The following is a 20,414-nucleotide window of genomic DNA, read 5'->3' as shown; positions in this document are numbered from 1 at the left end:
CTATCTTAATAAGCTTTGGAGCACAGTTTAGAAGCTTTGCTGGATCTGAAAAGATTCCTAAATATGCTTGGATTTAGCTTTACAGTTTTAGAGTTAAATGAGGTGGATGCAGACGATTCTGTGACAGATGATCTCAGTATCACAGAGTCATCCTGGTAATGTTTAATTTACTAATACCAGTATCTCTTTAGAGATTTATTGTGGCCTCATTCAATTCCCTCTCTTGAGGTGAATGGATTTTTTGTTATAATTTTTATCTGTTTTAATATAATGTGCAGAATTCTACTAACTGATTATTGTATTAGCTTGTACAGAAAAATTAATCCACTGATAAATAAACTAGTATCCCAAAGAGCTTTCAGTCCTAAAAACCAGGAACATAAGTGAATGAAAAACAGAGTGGGAAGGGATGAAGGAGTAGGGCAGGAATATGAAAATAGTACAGGCTAAATTCTTAAGCCTCGGTCATACAGACATTTACATATCTACTTTCTCTTTAATATTATAGTGAAGTTTATGTTTCAGGAATGAGCCTGATTTGGCAATCAAAATAAATGAGTCCCAGAAAATCAATGGTAGAATAACTCCCTTTTTGATTCTAGAAGGGAGATGCTGAAACCCTCATAATGCTTTTGGTTTGTTTTTTTTTTTTTCATAGAGACAAAGCATGGTGTAGGTGTTAAGATTATTAACTGGGTTTGAAATATACAGATTCCACTTCTTGCTTCACTGTGGATTTTGTTATTGACCATGAGCATTAGTTACTGTCCATCAGAGAAGGAAAGGTAGGTACTTGGCCAAAACACATAAAGCCATTTAAGGGAAGTACTAAGATGTATTAGTTTCTTCAAATAACCAAAGAAAGAATGTCATCTTTCACAGAGGATGCATCTAAACCTGTGCAAAAAAGAGGTAAGAGAGAGGACTATACTTCGTTTTGTGGAGCTTAGGTATCCAAATAGGTTTGCACGAATGGGGAATTCTGCCTACTTAGGATTCAGACACATCATCTCCTGAAAACAGGTGGTTGATTGGATAGAAGTGTTTCTCTCTAAAAGATGACCAGAGGAAATAGCAGTGAAAATATTTGCTCAGTTTAATTTTGCAACTTAGGAGCAAAGATGCTTCTGAGTTCCAAAGCAGTAAAAGTTCCAAGGAGAACTGCTTCATCGCCTGTCCAGGGAGTATGTTGAGGAACATACATAAGTCATCATCAGAGTGACTGGGGGAAACACCTGGAGAACAGAGTGATACAGACAATCAGAATGTGGATCTGTATTTAAATTCTCCTAAAGTCCAAGTTTAGGTAGGCTTTGAAGCATCAAGAACTCTTGTCTTGAGTTTCCTGTGTATTATGGGAATAACAGCCTTTCTTAGGCAGACTGTGTGATATCCACCTCCCACAAAGTTTGCTAAAGAAATGAAGGCCTCATGAAAAGCCAAGTACACTTCTAGCTGATCATGCTAAGAACAAGTGTGTCCTCTGTAGGCCTTACTGCTTTTCATATCCTACAATTATGTCCATTTTGCTTTCTGGAAGCTTTCATTTTCACCCCATTTATCGTGTCAATGCCTGATGTGTTGCATGTGCTATCTTCAGTTTCACAGCAAACTTTTGTTTGGCTTTGTAGTTGGCTTCAGCTGTACTTCCTCCACAACAATCCAACTTGCACGTAGAGAAATAGTTCTCAGTCATTTAGACAAAGTAACAATGAATGGGACATGGGGACCTATTCTGAGTATTTGACTTCTCCAGGGGAGCTTTCTTCTTCTTTGTTCAGAGTTATCATTCTCTTTATCATTGAACTCTTTTTTGGGATTTGAACTTTGTGCCCTGGTGAAGCACTTAGAAAGTAAAAAGGGTTGACAATCTATTGCAGGTCACTGCAGTACCAGAAACAATTTTGACTCCTGCAGATGCTAGTTTGAGTTCCTTCTATGAATCAAACATGAAGTGATGAATATCCAAAAACTATCTCTAAGAAGTGTCTCATAATCTCTCTTTTAGATGCATTTCTTGGTCAACAAATCTATGAGAAGATTTCATTTCAAAAATATTTTTTTGCCTTCAAGTAAACAGTTCACAATACTCCTGGATTACACTGTGTTGTAATTTGGCTAGAAATCCTGCTCTGTTGGACTGGAGACATTATCTGCTGAAATGCCATATTTTACATGAAATGCAAAGCCAAACCAAGATCCAAGTCCATAGTCATCACTGCAGAACTTTACTCTCCCAGCAAAAAATACAGCCAGGACTAAAACATTATGGCCAGAATCCAGGTTTTGTTAATACATTGTGTCAATGTAAATTATTCTTCATGTTCATTTGCTTGCAGGATATTTATGTAGCATTACTGAGAGTTATTAGGCAGAGGGAGGTGAAATTGCTCTTATATTTTGGTACCCTGAAATGGATTATAAGTATATAATATGTACAAAACATGATTTTGGTTATTAAATGAGCTTAACATTGAAATTTTTATATAAAGATAAAGAAAAAGAAAACAAACAAAGAAGGAAAGTAGGGCTTTTCTCATTGTAGCAAAAAGATGTGTTGTTTAAGATTTACTGAAAACCAAAAAGACTCCTACAAAGCAGCAAAGTTGTTCCAAAGAAATCCACTACTTTGATCTATGCCTTCCTTGGTAGCTTTTATTTCAATTTGATGAGGATGGTATTGGACACTTTTTTGGTAAGTTGTGCTCAGATTTGACTCTCTCTTGGCTGTGGAGACCAGATTGCCACTGATAAAATGTAGAAAGAAGGTGATGGGGAAGAACAAGTGCTGGAGGGAGTCCTGTTTGCACTGTGCTGTGTTTTCTGTCAGAGTGCATAAGGATGAATAGCTCAGGTAGCAAGTGAAGAGGTAGAATAATGTCCTCCTGGGGAAAAAAAAAATATAGAAGTAGCTAGAGTTCTGTGACTTTGGTCCTGATGCAATATAAGAAATGGTGTCAGATGCACCTCTTGATGCAACGTTAGAAATTGCCTCCTACCTTCTCAATCTCTCTTCAGTTTTTCCATCAGTGGTACATCAAAGGCATCATCAAAGCCTTAAGTTTTAATGGGGAGGAAGAATGAAAAATAGGTAATTTATCACACTTATAACTACCAGCGGAGATTTTGATTCCAGTGAGAGCACAGAGAATTGGTTGCAAAGTCTTCTTGAGACTGTCAAGGTTGGCTCCGTGGAAAAACTCTTTGGTCTGTCTTTTTTTTTTTTCCCTATTTAGAATGTAAAATCTCTTTGTATGATAAAATCTGCAACTGATTCATCTCTATAAGAAGCAAATATGTTCATTTCATATCTAACTGGAAATTCCCTTAAAAAGCTATCGACTCCCTGGGTGTTCACTTGTTGACATTTGGTCATGAAACCATTCTATCTGCATAGTGCCCTCAGTCTGAATATCACTGAAACCTCAAGCACAAAAGCAAATGCCTTTGTTAGAAAGCTGTATAAGCTTTGGTATAAAAACAAGAAAATAAACCCAAAATATTTCATCCAACATAGCAATTCAGAAGGGAGAAAAAAAAAGAAAGGAAAAAAAAGTCATTACCAGAAATGATTGTGTGTTCAGGACCGCTTACTTCATTGGAAAGTAAAATGGGCCATATCCAGCTCACCAAGCGTGTGGAATATATATCAAACATTAGAGCCTGACATCCTCTATTGTCCTGGTTGATGAGAGCATGTGTTTGAACAGAAAGGTCATGCCCAGTCATGTGTGCTAAGTGTTTAGCTGGTAATGCAAAGTCAACACTTTTTTTTCTCTTCATTCTTTCTTTCTTTAGGCTCTGACACAATACTGAGCATTACTTTGATCTAAAATCCTCAGCTGCAGAATCTTAAAATTTATTTAGATTTACCTTCATGGTGAAAATTTTCTAGCACCATGTAATCTTACAGTATTCCTTTGTCCAGAGTGTCAATTTTTCAGCAATAGTTTTGCTGAGGTACATCCAGACCCAAGGAAAATCTGTGATGAGGGGCAGTAAATATTTTTGTACTTCAGATATAAGTACATGTCTGGTTTTGAATTGTCCAGATCTACATGCATTTTTGTTACTTATGCAAACAGAGAGATTGAAAAGCAAGGATGGTGTAGGTGAATAATACTTTCTTCAAATGATAGTAGGTAAGAAGTCAGAGAAACAGACATTTTTTCCCCTCCAAACTAAATATCTCTGTCCTTTTACGAAATATATGAAAACTGAGTATTACCAGTAATATAACCCTTTTGGCAGGACAGCTGTCTTTCCCAGAAGTAGGGGAAATACTGGGATTTGACATTTGAGATACTATAATCAAATTGAGAGACCATTTGATTTCTGATGGAGCAGAAATTCTATTTTCTCCAATAACAAGTGTTTGAGCCAATGAATTATTATGACCTTAAGCAATTCCAGTTCTGTCACTGATGCTTGAATAATTCTATGTCCTTATTTCCCCTCCTGAGTTTTGATCATCTCATCTGATCAAAAAAGGTGCATCTGGACTGTCCTGTATTAAGTATGTATACAATGCTTAGTATAATTAAGCTATTCTGACTCCTAGAATCACAATTCCACATAAATGGTAACAACTCTGACAATTTTTTGATGTTGGTGCTCATTGGAATGATGCAGAACAGAGAAGCAGCTTTGGCCTTGAAAACTGTGATCACAGTTTAAATTATAATTCAAATCTTCATAGATAATGTTCATTTAATCCATTTATTAAGATGTCTTTCCATGGGAAAGCCATTAGGAAGCTTATATCACTATCAAACCTGTTTGGGTAATAAAGTCTTCTCTTTATTTCCTGGCAATTGCCATCTGTCACCTGAATGTTTTCCCTAGAAAAACAGAAAAATGAAATTTATTATTTGCCATGTCAGATGGCAGAGTTCTGCGTTGTGTTCTGTACATTCAGTTACTACTGTTTTTGAAACACTTGAAAGATTCAACACTCATGGAAGAAGTAGAATCTTGTCCAAGTCTTCAGTAAAAACAAAACAATAAAATCTCCATAATATTGAACACTGCTGATTGAATGTTCTTTCTTCATGTTAACTTTTAGTTTTCAGAAATAAGATGTGTAATGCAGATGCGCTCTGTGTGACAGGGGGAAAAATCACTTAGGCATAATTTTGACACAAAAACATTGATTATCAGACATTTCATGTGTAAAGTACCTCAAAGAAAGGATTAGATATTTAATTAAGGTGCTTGAATGGCATTTGAGTTAGAATAAATACAGTAAGACTTGGTCATTCTTAGTTATTATAGAACAGTGAGCTGTGGTCAACAAGTCTTTTTTGCATTTCCTTTTTCTGTAGGAAGCAATCTCAGAACTACACACTGCAATAGAAGCCAAGTGTTGGAGAACAAATACCAATTAGGCGAATCCCTGGGAGCTCAGATCTAATCCTTATGCAGCTGTATGTGTTTCCTTTGTTTGTTGTGTAAATGAAGGATTTATCAATATCATCTCAGTCTACATCTGTACCGGATTTGGCTTGTAGCTGTCTCAGAGCCTTTGGCAGAAACTGTAGAGCTGGTCATGCTCCTTTCACCTGCCTATTTATCCAGCGTGATTTTAGTTACAATTTTTTTTCTACTGTGAACTAGCAAGTGATTTCTCATTTCCCACTTCTATACCACTCATGATGTTTTGCGTATTTTCTTTTCTATTTGATGCTACTGCTCTGTGTGCAGAATGCTACAACTGAAAGAGTCAGATCTGAAAGCCTCTGATCACTGCTGAGCCACAGGTAGGCTCCTTGCGAAGGCATAGGGTACAAAACTTTTCCTTAAGGAGGAAAAGTCAAGATATATTCTTGTCATGTTTTATGCCAATGCTAAATCTCTTATAATCCAAAGTGTGCTCAGATGAACACATCTGCATGTTAGCTTAAAGTTTGCAACCTCATAAGAAGGAAACAAGCTACTATAATAACAGCAATAACAGCAATGTCACATATTTATATTTACACCAAAATTCAGTGTATTTTACAGTTCTGTTACTGTAACTTCTTTTTGGAAGCAAACAGAACAATCTGCTCAGGAGGAAATAAATACAGAATGGATTCACTAGGCATAAATTGATGCAAAATGGCTTCTCCAATCAAGACAAAAAAACTTTCATTGTTTTCATCAATAGATGCTACTAAGCCTCCATTAGCTGTTGTGCATGAGACTTATATCCAAAGGAAGTATTTAATATCACAGATTGGACTGCAAGAATAAAAAAATAATGATAAAAAATGACGTAAGTTTTCATTATTATAGAAGTAGCAGAAAAAAGAATGAAGAAATCTGAAGAAACAAACTTCCTGGCTCTGATATTTTTCTGTGTTTCCTTTGGTATGTTCTTACTCTTGCTGGCAAAGCTAAATATTAAAGCAGATCCAATTAGCAGTAGGATATTTGTGTATCAGGAAAGGCCATCTAATTGGCCCACACTTGACAACAGAAAGGTGAATGTTTGTCCAATTCTGTAGAAAACAGATTTTCCAAAGAAAAATGACTCTTCAGTCCACAGTTAAATAGATAGAGGTGCTGAAGTGTGTCCAAATGAGAGTAATGAGGCTGGTCTGGACCACAGGTCTGATGAAGAGCAGGTGAGGGAGCTGGGGGTATTTAGTCTGGAGAAACGGAGACGCACGGGGAACCTCATCATTCTCTACAACAACCTGAAAGGAGGGTGTAGCCAGGTGGGTTTTGGTCTCTTCTCCCAGGTAACAAGCGATGGTCAAAAGGAAACAGACTCACGTTATACCAGGAGAGCCTTAGATTGGATATTAGGAAAAAAATCCTTCGCTGAAAATGTTGTCTAGCACTGGCCAGGGCAGTGGTGGAATCACTATTTCTGTATGTATTTAAAAGACATGTAGACGTGGCATTTGGGGCCATGGTTTAGTGATGGACTTGGCAGTATTAGTTTAATGGTTGGACTCAATGATCTTAGAGGTCTTTTCCAACAGAAACAATTCTATGATTCCATGATTTATACTCTCTTTGATCAGAGCAAAGGCTAGGAAAGGGGACTCATCAATGACAGGATATGGTGGGTTTCCATAATCATCACTGGAAATAATAGCCCTCTTTAAAAGAAAAAAATATGTCTCTGCCAGGCAAATACAAGATTTTCTGTGTTCTTAATGAAGTTGCACAAACACCTCATTTAAAAGAAAGGAAGGAGAAACAAGAATTCAAATCTTTAGTTTCTATTTCAATTATGAGCCATGTTCTGTAACTCATTTGACTTGTATTAATATTTTCCTGTTCAGCTCAATCACTAAATTCATTCGGACTACATAGTGAGACGCTTCTGTCTGAGTAAGAATGATGTATTTCATCCAGTGGACTAGGTTCCAGAACAGCATACTGATCTCAAAGGGAAGCAGAATTTACCATCTGGATTAATGAAGGACTGAGGTTAAAAGCTTCAGTTCGAGCAGAGCTATCAGCTAAAGCTTCATACATTGACACACACACACAAATCAGGAGAGGTTTTGGGAACAGTTTCATGTGTACCTTGAGCCTAGAGACTTGTAGTGGGTCTGGTTGGACCAGAATTTATTTCCCCATAGTAGCTCTCACAGTGCCGTGCTCTGCATTGGTAGCTAGAGGAGTGTTGATAACACACCCATGTTTGGGCCACTGCCGAGCACAGCACTGTAACATTCCTTCTTCAATCGAGGGCGAGATCCTGGGAGGGGACACAAGTAGGCCAGCTGACCCACACTGACGAGGGGGATATTCCATACCATATGACGTCAACCCAGATATAAAAGCTGAGGCAAGGAGCAGGACAGGAGGCACTCATTGTCTCTGACGGCTGCCTGATGACAACCGTACGTGTGCTGGAGCCCTGTTTCTCAGAGAAGTGGCCGAGCATCGCTGCTTACGGGAGGTAGAGATTAACTACTGGCTTCTGCTTTGTGTGTGCACACGCTGCTTTTGCTTTCTTTTTTTTGCATAAATATAAACTGCCTTATCACAACCCACGGTTTGTGTTGTTTTCTTTTTCCACCTTACTCTCTCCCCTGTCCAGCTGGGAAGGGGAGGGATAGAGTGGCTGTGTGGGCACTTGGCATTCAGCCAAGGTGAACCCACTACAAGACTACGACAGCAACTGAATCAAATCACGTACTAAAATAAATTTTCACTTGACTAATTGTTCTCATCTCAAGTCCTTAAAGAGCTTCTGGTAATGAACAAATCTCAGCATGTGCATAGTCTGCATGAGGGCAGAAAGCGTCTTATATTGAATTCTTGACATAAGCCTTCAAATGAAGATGACTCACAAATTAGACAAGGAATTCAAATAGGAATTTGAGCTTTACAGAAACACTTCTCCATGCCTGTGAGCCAAACTGTTCTTCCTGTCTGTGTTGCTAAGGGCTATACCTGTCCTATGCAGTAAGGCAGACTTTCTCCACTAAGATGAACTGTGGTCATTTTACTATGTATTTCATATATTTTGCTGCAGACGTAACTAAATGCTTCAGGTTGTTGATCTTATAATTACAGAATCATTTAGTTTTTGAATTCATGTGTGAAAGGAGCCAGACTTTCAGCATAGTGGCCTCTCGCATGTTCAGTGGAAGTTCTTCCACTGTCTTAGGTTAATGCTGAGTAAATGCAGTGCATAGAAATATTAGTGTTTTTACATACACAGGGCTCAAGCTGTTCTTCATCATAAAATGACATAAGAACATGGAAGGCAGACTGGGGGGGAAAAAAATTCATGCCATGCTTTACGAATATTTAGATGATGTGAAGTTACATATAAAAGAATATCAACTGATGTTATAGTCAACATTCCTTCAGATGATTAAGCCACCTAAAGTGCATAAAAATTGTTGTTGTTATTATTAGTAATATTAGGATAAATTTTGTAAAATGTCTGTTTCTCTTTAATGACTGTATAGGGAGACCAGAGAAGTGGTTTAACAGTTAAAATCAGTGAGGTGAATCCTATAATAGTGCTGAAGGTGCTGTTGACCATGAAGGGCTTGCAAGTAGGAGACATGCTAACCTATTCAAGACTATAAATTACCTTTAATATGCATTAAAATAATCACAGAATCATTGGAGTTGGAAAAGACCTCCAAGAACATCAAGTCCAAGCTTTGATCAAACACCGCCTTGTTGACTAAACCACAGCACTAAGTGCCACATCCAGCTGTTTCTTTAAACACTTCCAGGGATGGTGATTCCACCACTTCACTGGGCAGCCTGTTTCAATGCTTAAATACCCTTTCAGTGAAGGAATTCTTCCTGATGTCCAACCTGAACAGCCCCTGGCACAGCTTGAGATTATGAACTCTCGTCCTGCTGCAAGTTGCCTAGGAGAAGAGATTGACTCCCACCTTGCTACAACCTTCTTTCAGGCAGCTGCAGAGAGTGATGAGGTCTTGCCTGAGCCTCCTTTTCTCCAGGCTAAACAGCCCCAGCTCCTTCATCCGCTCCTCATCAGACTTGTGCTTCAAACTCTTCCCCAGCTTCGTTGCCCTTCTCTGGATCCACTCCACCACCTCAATGTCTTTCCTGTAGTGAGGGACCCAAAACTGAACACAGTCCTTTTCTGCTGGGTCTCTTTCCAGCCACTTTTCACTGAGCCTGGAGTGCTGCACGGGGTTGTTGTGACCCAAAGGTAGGACCTGGCACTTTGCCTAATTGAACCTCATGCTGTTGGTCTCAGCCCACAATCCAGCCTGTCCAGATCTTTCCTGCCCTCCAGCAGATCCACACTCCAGCTGAACTGTCCTGCACAAAGTGACTGAGGGTGCATGTGATCCCCTTGTACAGATCATCAATAAAGATGTTAATCAGGACTGGACCCAACACTGAGCCCTGGGGAACCCCACTGGTGACCGACCACCAACTGGATGTGGCACCATTCATCACCACTCTCCAGGCCTGGCCCTCCAAATAAATAATTAATTATTAATAAATAATTAAACCTTTAATAAAAATGTATACAGAACACATTTCAAAGCTAGGGCAGCCAAAAAAGCTCCATACCTTTTGATGACCGTGGCAACTGAAGTTTCCCAATAATTCAGCACCTCTAGGAGTGATTGCAAGGGCAATGAACAAGAGTCAGATGGCCTGATTCCTCCAAATTTAGAAAAAGTAAATGGAAAATCTGATCCACATTTTTCTTTTGTCAAGAAGTAAAATCTGATTTCCCTGAGAACTGGTAGGACCATTATTGACCATCATTTACTGGGTAACCTCATATAGCAATTTTACATAGCATAAAGGGCTCTTTGGTGGCCTAAACCCCTATTTTTGAACAAAATAAATCACAAATCTGATAGTATAAATAAAGAAATGGAACTACCATATGTTTCCTTGCTTTAAATAACTCCTTAAGTGAATGGTAGTGTTTCATAATAAAGTGAAAGGTTTCTGTGCAGAAAAAGGTGGGGGGGGAAAGCCTTCAAGGAAGCAACCTCCCTTGACAGAGAAAGAACAGTCTGACACAGAGAAAGAAAATAAAAAGAAAAGACCCGACACAATTTTTCCTTAGTCTGGTTCTAAAAAGATTATTTTAATTACCTACCTCAGTTAACGTAAGATATATTAATACAGGAAGATTCATTCATCCCACATACTATCCATTCATCTAGTCTAAATTTTCCCTTCCCTATAATATCTTCCAAAGGATGCAGAGTAAATGGGTTCTTGGTAATAGGATCAAATAAAGTAGTATATATGAGAATATTGTGAACAGATTATTTTTCAATTAAATTATCTTTCCATTAGAAGGGTATCTGCTGGATATTTTTCACCTTGGCTTTAATGTGCTTCATTTATTTATTTAATGAAGATATGAATGACAATGCATTCATTCTAAATTTCAGTTTTCATAATGGAGTGGTCTTTTCAGACCTCAGCAGGACCCATAATTTCCTGTGCTGAGGGCTTTACAAACATACAAAAAGGAGATTGCTCTTGCTCTGCTTTATTATCTAACAGATAAGCCAGTAGAATACACCTACATGGGCTCTTGGCCTCTGAGCAGACATGAGCTCATTCTGTTTGCATCCAAAGCAGATGGAAATTTTGTCTGCCTGTGCTTCACATTAACTACAAGCCTCGTGAATACAAATAACATGGTGTTTAGTCCAAGCTACCAAGTGCTGATGAAAGATGTTATATCTTAACTTGTGTTTAGGGCTTCCTACAGCATCCGCTCAGGAGCATAGGTAAGGTGAGGTCTAGTTTTCTGAAAATTATTATATATATAATAATGCAAAATAGCAATATGGAAGAGCGTAATATGATCTTTGGAGATGTCTGGATGGGTAAGATAAAGGACAAGAGTAGCAGTTTCTTGGGGAAGGACTGAGTAACTGCACGTTCAAGCACAAGGCCCAGTGCAAGGCAGAATCAGTGTGCCTGTGTCTGCTCTAGAGTTAATCATGGTTGAGAGTCATTTAACTCTTGGAGTGAGCATTTAACTGTCTAATTATTAGCTTTATTAACTCAGGTACTCATTTGTATTCCCTCTGGAGTGAATGAAGACAAGTAGACACTCCCAGACAAGTTACCTGCCCAATCATCTCAGACACTTAAATTAAAATGGACTGAATGATCTGCAGATGCTGTTTTTCCCTCTCCAACTGATTACTGAGAAAAGGAAGACAAGTCTCATTTTTAGGCTACAGAACTGCTCCCCCTTGATTTTGAAATGCTTGATGTTTCCTTGAGTTGGCAAAGTCTCTCTGTTCTGACCTAAAACTACATTCAGCTCTTACTGGACACTATTCTAATTTTCCTTCAATTACCTTATTTTCTGGATTTTTTTTTTCCTTATTTTCTGCTTCTCTGCTCTGTAGATTCCCACTTGGTTCCCACCAACCCCACTCCAAAGAAAATAAAAAAGAAGCAAGAAAAAAATCAAAGAATAAGAATGGTGAGAAAAATAAAAGTGATTACAAATCCATTTTACACTCACCCTCACTCCAAGCTGAAATTATCCTGTTCACTGAGGCACAGGTGGTGATTTTCCTAGCTTGATTTGGTCATTAAAAATCCTCTAGCTGCTTCAATACTTTCTCCCTGAGGCCCCTATCAGCACTCTCTTCTCCAGTGATTAGAATAGAGCCGATTGGCCTTCTGAACTTATTACAACCCTTTTTCTAATGATCTCATAATGACTGCAAACCTGAGCCCAGCAATCTGACAGATAATGATGTCAATTATGCAAAACTGAAATGAAGGCTTTGAATCTAATAGACTGTGCTGGGGGGAAGGGAGGGAGGAGGTTTATTTATAGTTTCACTGAGTAACTGTCATATTTCAAAATATGTCAGTAAAAGTTAACAAAGGGGGGATTGGGTAACACAGAAAGAGATGCTGGTTACGAGACCTTTGATAAATTTTAAAAAGACAGTAAGTTCTTTTTCTATCCTTTTTTAAAAATCTTATGGTAGCTTTTTACTCTTGTGCTAATCCAGTGAGATTTTACAACTTTAGTCCCCTCTTCCTCTTTTCCAGCGGAATTCCTATGGGAAATCTCAAAGCTTGTAGGCGCATCCACAGTTAATGTCAGTGAACTTGGTTTTAATGACCACTTATCAGTAAAATCATACTCTATAATCACTTAGATATGAGATATTTTAAAAATATTGGTATGCTTCTGCTATAATAATTATTATTTTTAATATCTTTTTTAATTGTGGCCTAATGACACACAAAGATTTCCATATCCTCTTGGTTGTGAACAGGAACCTCAGGTCTGTGGCATGTTGCTTTATCATATCACCACTTGTGGACTAAAACCCGAGCAAGCACCTAAAACAACCCTAAGAGGGGTTTAGCTTTCAGCCTTGAATAACCAAAATTTGTTCTGCATTCTTGGAAAGCTTCTGTAACTTTGCATGAGAGCAGTCTTATGTGAGGTGTGCCAGAAAGCTCAGTTTGAGTCAGGACATCACATCACATATCCAGTGAAAAAAGAGGATTTCATGTCCCAGCCCAGTTTTCTCTTTACTCATCTGCATTGTCCTAGTCCCAATTATTTCCACCTTTCAGTGACCCCCAGAAAACAGCAACTTCCAAGCTCTTAATTCTAGTGGTATTTTCACTACCCCCAGTGAGCTGTTCTTTTTAGACCTCAAAGGTTACAGAATCATGGAATCATAGAATCTCAGAGATCATTGAGTCCAGTCATTAACCCAGAAGTTTCCTGTTCACCACTAAATCATGTCCTCAGGTGCCACATCCACATGTTTTTTGAACATTTCCAGGAATGGTGATTCCACTGCTTCCTGTGCAGCCTGTTCCAATGCCATTACCCCAAACCTAAACCCCTGGTGCTACTTGAGTTCATTTCCTCTTGTCCTCTTACTTCTTACCTGGGAGAAGAGACTTATGTTCCACAGTTCAAAAATGCAATAAATTCTTATCAAAATAGGAATCTGTCCCAGAGTACCTAAAGAAGTCGTAGGTTCAGGACATTTTGTGTCATTTTTTGTGTGCAAAAACAGAGCTGCACAAAGGAAATTGCAGTCTTACAGACTTGAAGAAGTCAATGATATGGAGAGTGACACTTATATGATGGGAATAATGGCATTACAGAAGGGGGAATGTGCTTTGGAGTGGTGTTTCTGTATAAGACTGGACCTGGGAAGTATGGAAATTACATCTTTTTATTCCTAACTTAATATGACCAGGAGGCAGCAATCTTTCAAACTGACATGCTACATTGCCCTTTCTAAAAAAGCAGTGATAATACTGTTGCCAGTTACAGGAGTGGGAATAAAAATACCTGTAATCAATGCAAATAAATGCATAATATTCTGTAGGTCTGATCCAGTACATAATGCAATTGACAGAAGAGCTCCTATTGATTTCCACAATGTTAGACCAAACCTCAGCTGGCAGAGATGTATCCCAAAAGATGATTCAAACTTGGTTATTTTTCTCACCTTATGAAAAAATAAATGCATGGATTTTTCAAAATCAGATGCATTTCACAGGGCTTCAGGATCTAATAATTTGTAGTGAATCATAAGTACTCTTTATATAATTTATTAGAACACATGTTTGCAGATGAATACTTAAATGGTGTTATTTATAGTAGCATAGGAAATGTACTTGTAATGATCTCAGTATTTACCGGTAGAGAGAGATGGTGAGAAATCCTGCATAGAGGCAAACTCAGAAATCAGAACTGAAAAAAAAAAAAGTCTTCCAGCTATCCAACTGAAATAGCTTCTCACCATAAATGTCGGATTTTTCTTTACAGTGGTGCTACTGTGCCATTCGGGTTTTAACATGAAATGTGACAGTTTTCATCACTGATACACACCACTCTCATATGATACTACCTGTCATGGAGAGAAGTGTCCCTTTACTGTGGTTGATCACAGTTCTATTCCATGTCAGCCCCACCTTGTGACACTGAGCAGAATATCTGAGATGGGTGACTTCTCAGGGAGATCAACCAACAAAAAACACCCCCAAAACCAACAGACAAACAAAAAGCCCCACCCCAAACCACCAAAGACAAGGAAGAGATTAAAAATCTCCTGACCAGGGAGACCAGTCATGGCTATATCTTTATTGCGTTGTCAGTAAAACGGGAACTTAATACTCCTCTCTCTGTGTATTTTTTTCTAGAGATTAATGGGTGTTGTAAATCTTTAGATGATTTTACTGAGCTTATGGATTTTTGCATATGTTGCCCACAAGTCATCCATTAATAAAACAAACAAGCCAAATGAAATCCATTCTTCTGTTACTCAGCTTGTATATAGATACAGTAATAACAAGGTATTTTTTTAATCTTAAAATATTTTCCTTACTGTTAGATCTCTTTAAACTAAGAGTATTCTTTTTCCTTGCTGTATCTCCGATTTTATCCCATGTTCCATACAGTGATGCCTCCACCAACGCCTGGGTATTTGCAGGATTTCCTGGGATCAGGGAATATAATTTACCTCTTATTGGTGGCAGCAGTGGGATGGATGACAATTATTGAAGAACTTACTTTCAGAAAGAAGTTCTAGAGTAATTAACTGAATGGGAGATCATAGATTTTGTGTATAGCTTCATGTTTTTTCAACTAGAAAACCATTTCATTTTTTATGTGATATTTTTGTTTTAATACTTGGAATTGGATTTAAGATTCCAGAGATATCCTCAGTCATAAACCATCAAGTTACTGCTCATATTTTCATGCCTGCACCCAGCAGAGTGCTACCAAAGGTTTTGTGCTCTTGTAGCGCATGTTCATGTCTAATTTGCTCTTCACTACAACTTCTTAGTGTTTCACTACAATAAGCACACTGACCCAGAAGGTGCTTGCTTGTACTGCAGTGTTTTGGATTTGATAACATCTTTATTTTGTATAAGACAGACTACTACTTTGTGGAGCAGCACCACTTTAAAAAACTTAAACTCTCCAGTGCAATGACAAAGTATGGCACACACAATAAGTATTGTAGCACTTCAAAAGCAAAGATATTTAATTTCCATCTTCCATTTAACTGATTGTTTAATATTAGCACTTGTTGCTGAGGGGTATGTTGAAAGGAGAATTGACAGTGAAGAAAATAAATTGAACTGAAGATATATCTGTAATATCAATGCTTTTATGTTCTCTACATGCAGTTACATCTTGTGTGATGGACAGGAGTATTACTCTTTCTGTCCGGAGAAAAAGCTGTATAGCAATAGTTATTAAAGAGCAACAGGGGAAATAGATATCACATACTGAATGTGTTTGGCACTTTCATATTGTTGGGAAAGAAAAGCAAAATCTCAGGTACCAGGTATAAGTAATGTTCTAGTTCAGCTTCTGTGCCCACTTCGCTTAATGTTTTATTTCCAGCTGTAATAGCTTTTTTCTTTTGAAAATCACAAAAAGTTATTAGTTTTCCTATAAACTGTAAAGTCTATCAGGTTTAGGAACAGACCTGTATGTCTCTGAGTATGTGACCAACCCAGACATGGTTTTCTTACCATTTAAAAAACCAGTTGATTGTTACTTACTATTCTCTGTATGTCAAATAGTAAAAGTCCAGGACTTTTAAAGTAAAAGCCTACTGTGTTTTGCACTTCAGAAATACATATCAACAGAAAGCCAACCCTGAGAAATTTACAATGTAAAGATAAAACTGAACACAGCAGGTATATATGACAGACAGATGGTGAGAACACAAGGTACCAAGAGGACAGTCATTACCGGTGTCATAAGCAGCAGTCATGACCCACCAGCTGCCTACCTGCTGCCAGGAGTTTCATAGATACCCTGACAGAGATCAGAAGAGGAAAAAGAGTGAGGTGGATGTTGGCTAGAAGTATTACAGAAAGACTTCAATGGGAATTTTGAAATGCTGTTGTATCTCATGACTTGGCAAAGCCCTTGGGCATGGGGGTAAGTAGGATTCTGCATTCACCTTTCCTTAGATCATCCATGGACTGACTGACTTCATGGATTTTGTTTTTCTTGCCTCCCAAGAACAAGACAGCATTATTTATGAGGTACATGGGCATTACAAATATACCTCACTTAAATTTCTTGTTTGTCAGACATAAAAAAAGACATCTGGGACATGGAAAATTGGAACCTTGTAACCAGCAGCAGACACAATCCTGAACTTCGAGGGGGCAAAGTACACTACATTCGCTGCTGCTCAATCACCACATGGTTTTGTTATTCTCCCCCCATGGCAAATCCAGACCTTCTGGTGTGTAGAAGAAAACATCTGAGGGTTCATAGATGTCAAAACACTTCAGGGCATGTGTGCCTGTGCAGCTGACTGTGCACTGCCAGGATAGCCCTGGTTCTGGCTGGGCGGTCTCAACAGCACTCCAGCACTCAGGTCATCACTCAGTCCAGGTCAACTATTGAAACTTGGAGAAAGTGTGAGTGACAATGAATTTCCTTCCTGTATGCTTGCCAGCAGCTAATTATTTCCTCCCTCCTCCAGTCCACAGTGAGAAATGATACCTTAAGCCACAAATAAGAGCAGTTTAATAATAAAAAAGGGAAGTTGGTGACCACAGGTCCTTATGTGGCTTTGCCTAGTGGGATGATAACTTTTTGAGACAAGTTGCCCTCTAAGAGCTGGTCTTCATGACAGTTAATTACTGTTGCAATGGAAGTGAAAAAATGAATCAGAACATGCACATAAAAACTCTCAGTGTCTGCTCATGCAGCTCCCTTATATAGCCTGAGGTTATCAAGGAAACTGTCACTTGCACAACCCTCCTGTTGGGAAATGTGCTAGTAGTATAGAGCAACTATTTGGGAAACATATTTTGAGAAACATGAAAAAATGTGCAAAAAGTACTGGAGAATCCACACCCTTCCATCACCATTTTTTAAGTTCAAGGATGAGATCATCTAGTACTATATTTGCCATAGAAAACATTTTTTTTTTCCTGAAGGATAAGTGCCTTAGTATTATTTATCATCCAAGACACCAGGGAAAAAAGTCACTAGTCAAAGGCCAAAAAAAAAAAATTGTCTTTGAGTCAAGGTTTCCTTGATCCACAGTAAAACAGTGAAGGGAAGTACAAAACACTGAAGAAAAAAATATAGCAAACAAACAAACAAAAAATTGGTTTGGATGTCCTTTCATCCAACTTCCTGCTTTGTGTGGAACTACTGTCCTCAATGGATTTCCAAAGGCTTGCTTAGACAAATCTGGAAGACTTTCAAGGAGGAAGATTCCACAAGAATGGTTATTTGATCTGAAGAGCTGTTTTTCTTTATGTTCTTAATTTCATAAGTATGACCACCATTTACACAGAATATGAGGCTATATGGAACTTTGGTATGACCTAGTATGACTATTTGCACATTCTTACATGTTCTTCTTATTTTACTTCATTTTTGGTTTCCATCAATAGGAATGAATTCTTACATTACTGAAGATACTCATTTCCTTTGTCTTTCAATCAAAAGCTCTCTTTGATTTTTAGCTTTAAAATAGGAAATTTCAATTGCTCCTTTGGTAGAATTTGCATTGAGCTTAGTGTCAATGCTTTGGTAGTGGAAGGGATGCAGGGGTGGCTTCTGTGTCAAGATGTTCCCATGTCCAAGTGCTGTTCAGAAATAGCCAGTAATCTGAAATTTATTTTTTTTTATAACTGTTTTTGCAAAAGAATAAATTTTTCAAAGGAACCCTAAATTATTACAACAACAACAGTTAAAAAGGAAAACAAACAAATCCGCTGCTAACAATAGTAAGTCAGTATTTCCTATGATCTGCATATTTGGCAGTGGGAATGGGATAAATGGATCCTTCATTTAAATGAAATAATACATGGTTTACTACATCTGTGAATTAGCTGCATAAAGACAACTGAGGCAGGTAAATGCTGAATTAAACTGGATGATGTACATTAGAGAACCAATTGCATCTGTTAGCAAATAGCCTTTCTATTAGGGTGCCCACTAAGCACTGATGCCAAGCCAGCACTTGAAATGAATGGCTGCAGATCCTAATTTGATAACTGGTATAGATATGCTGAAAGCAATGGAACCGTGTTGATTTGGGGTACTTAGCAAAGAATAACCGATGCCTTAAAACAGAAACATTATTCTGTAAATGCTGAACATCTGTGTTCTCCCTGTGACTGCCACAACTGAGATGAGATTTTCTTAATCCAATTTTCAGGATGTATTTAAATTGGAAAATTAGACCTTCCATCTACTCCATATGGGCCTAAATGTTAAACTTTGGAACCTACAGTTTTTTAGATAGTTAAGGCTATGACACACTCTGGATTACATTCTGAGCCAGAATCTCAGCACAAAACTGTCCAAATTAGAGCTTTGAGGGAATTCCTTTGCCACTTTAACTCAGCTATCCTAAATAAAACCTATCTTAGGTGACATCATTGCCCTATACTCTCTAAAGAAATTGGGTTTGCTATTAATAGCATTTTTTCCTTCATAGTTTCTCCCTGAGCCACAATGTGGCTGTTCCTGTCACAACCTTGCTGTCACAGAAACCACCATTTTTCTCCTTTATAAAGTATCAGATTGCCACAGCAATTTTTGTTCCTAAATACAACAGATTTGTATTGCTAAAGTAAAACAGAAAGTCACAGAGAATAAACATCTGGGAATTATTAAATGTTGTTTTAAATTAAAAGCTGAACAAAGTCATTTTATGGTCACAGGAGAGAGGCCCTGATACAAGCATATACGTATTCTTACTTTTAAATTAACTCCGCCACAAGGCTGTGGGAAGCCTGGCTCCATTTTCCGGATGATCTCCTTGTGGTTTGCTGGGAGCCTGCTGTCAGGTCCTCTGCAGGTGTCCCTTTTTCAGGATGAACAAGATTCTGTCCCTCTAATCCTGATCACCTCAGTGCTCCCCACTGAACTTTCAGTTTGTAGGTGTCTTTCTTGAATGATGGAAGGCAAAAGCGGATGCATCATTACAGATGCAGTCTAAAATGTGGACTGATTCCACATGCTTTATCAGTCAAAAAAGTGATCTGAGACTAAAACTCATCAATAGAGAGTAAGTTTGGGCTGCCTCTCTAGCTCACTGGAAAAGATGCAAACTCACAAATAACAGATCACCTGCACTAGATACCTCTCTTCTCTTTCAACTGACTGTAGAGAGCAGTAGAGACTGTAGAGTCTGGTAGTTTAGTTTAGTAGGGATAGGAAAATATTCAATAGTTAAAGGCAAGGGAGATGAATATCATACTTGTAGACTTCTTTGTAATTTCCAGTAAAAATTGATTCTTCAAGTACAAAGTTGAGGGAGCAACTGAAGGCTCATAACGGCACATTTTGTTCTTGGTCTGTTGCAGGAATAATGAGAAACCATTAGTTTGCAGTGCTGTCAAGATATGAACCTTTCACTACGATGAAGTTGATGTGGAAACAAAAAGAGTATTTTCTCTTTTTGCTTCAACAAAGGAACTTTTACTTTCAACTCGTGATTCAACAAAGGACTTTGTGTGTCCAATGAGAGGGATGGACACAAGGAAAACCCAGATTAACAAAGTATCACTTATAATTTATGAAATATTTTCATAACTGAGACTACAGATCTAGAGATCTCTGTAATAAAACACAGATATAAAATGAAAGAAAAGGAAAGTTAGGATTTCACGAGGTAAGAGAGATTTTTGCAGAGAGTGGGCATCATGTGCAGCTGACCTGCAGATGTGGAATATCTCTACTGTCTAAATCCCTAACTCTATCTCTTGCCAACATCTCTTTTCTTCCATTCTGTATTTTTTTAATTTTCTGCTCCTATCTAAAACTGAATATTTACTCACCTCCTCAATATGGTCACCACTAGCTCATAAGGCTCAGAGAACACTGTCAGCCCTCAAAACACTGTACCATTTTCTGTAATTACAAGGATCCGTGAACCACCTGGGAACCACTTACCATGGTTCCATGATCCACAAACGCCACTTGG

At 38.1% G+C, this 20,414-nt stretch overlaps 1 long non-coding RNA gene across 1 annotated transcript in view; it reads left to right on the top strand.

The window, feature by feature from the left end:
• Window positions 1-5,071: 5,071 nt before the first annotated feature.
• The window catches only part of LOC135415890 (uncharacterized), a 265,366-nt gene continuing 250,023 nt past the window's right edge, over window positions 5,072-20,414 (top strand). The window contains exon 1 of the long non-coding RNA XR_010431336.1: window positions 5,072-5,081. This is a non-coding gene — a long non-coding RNA (uncharacterized LOC135415890). The remainder of the gene's footprint in view (window positions 5,082-20,414) is intronic.

This window comes from Pseudopipra pipra, chromosome 1 (assembly GCF_036250125.1).
Source record: "Pseudopipra pipra isolate bDixPip1 chromosome 1, bDixPip1.hap1, whole genome shotgun sequence".
Lineage (NCBI taxonomy): Eukaryota > Metazoa > Chordata > Aves > Passeriformes > Pipridae > Pseudopipra > Pseudopipra pipra.
This window is presented reverse-complemented; position numbering and strand designations above follow the sequence as displayed.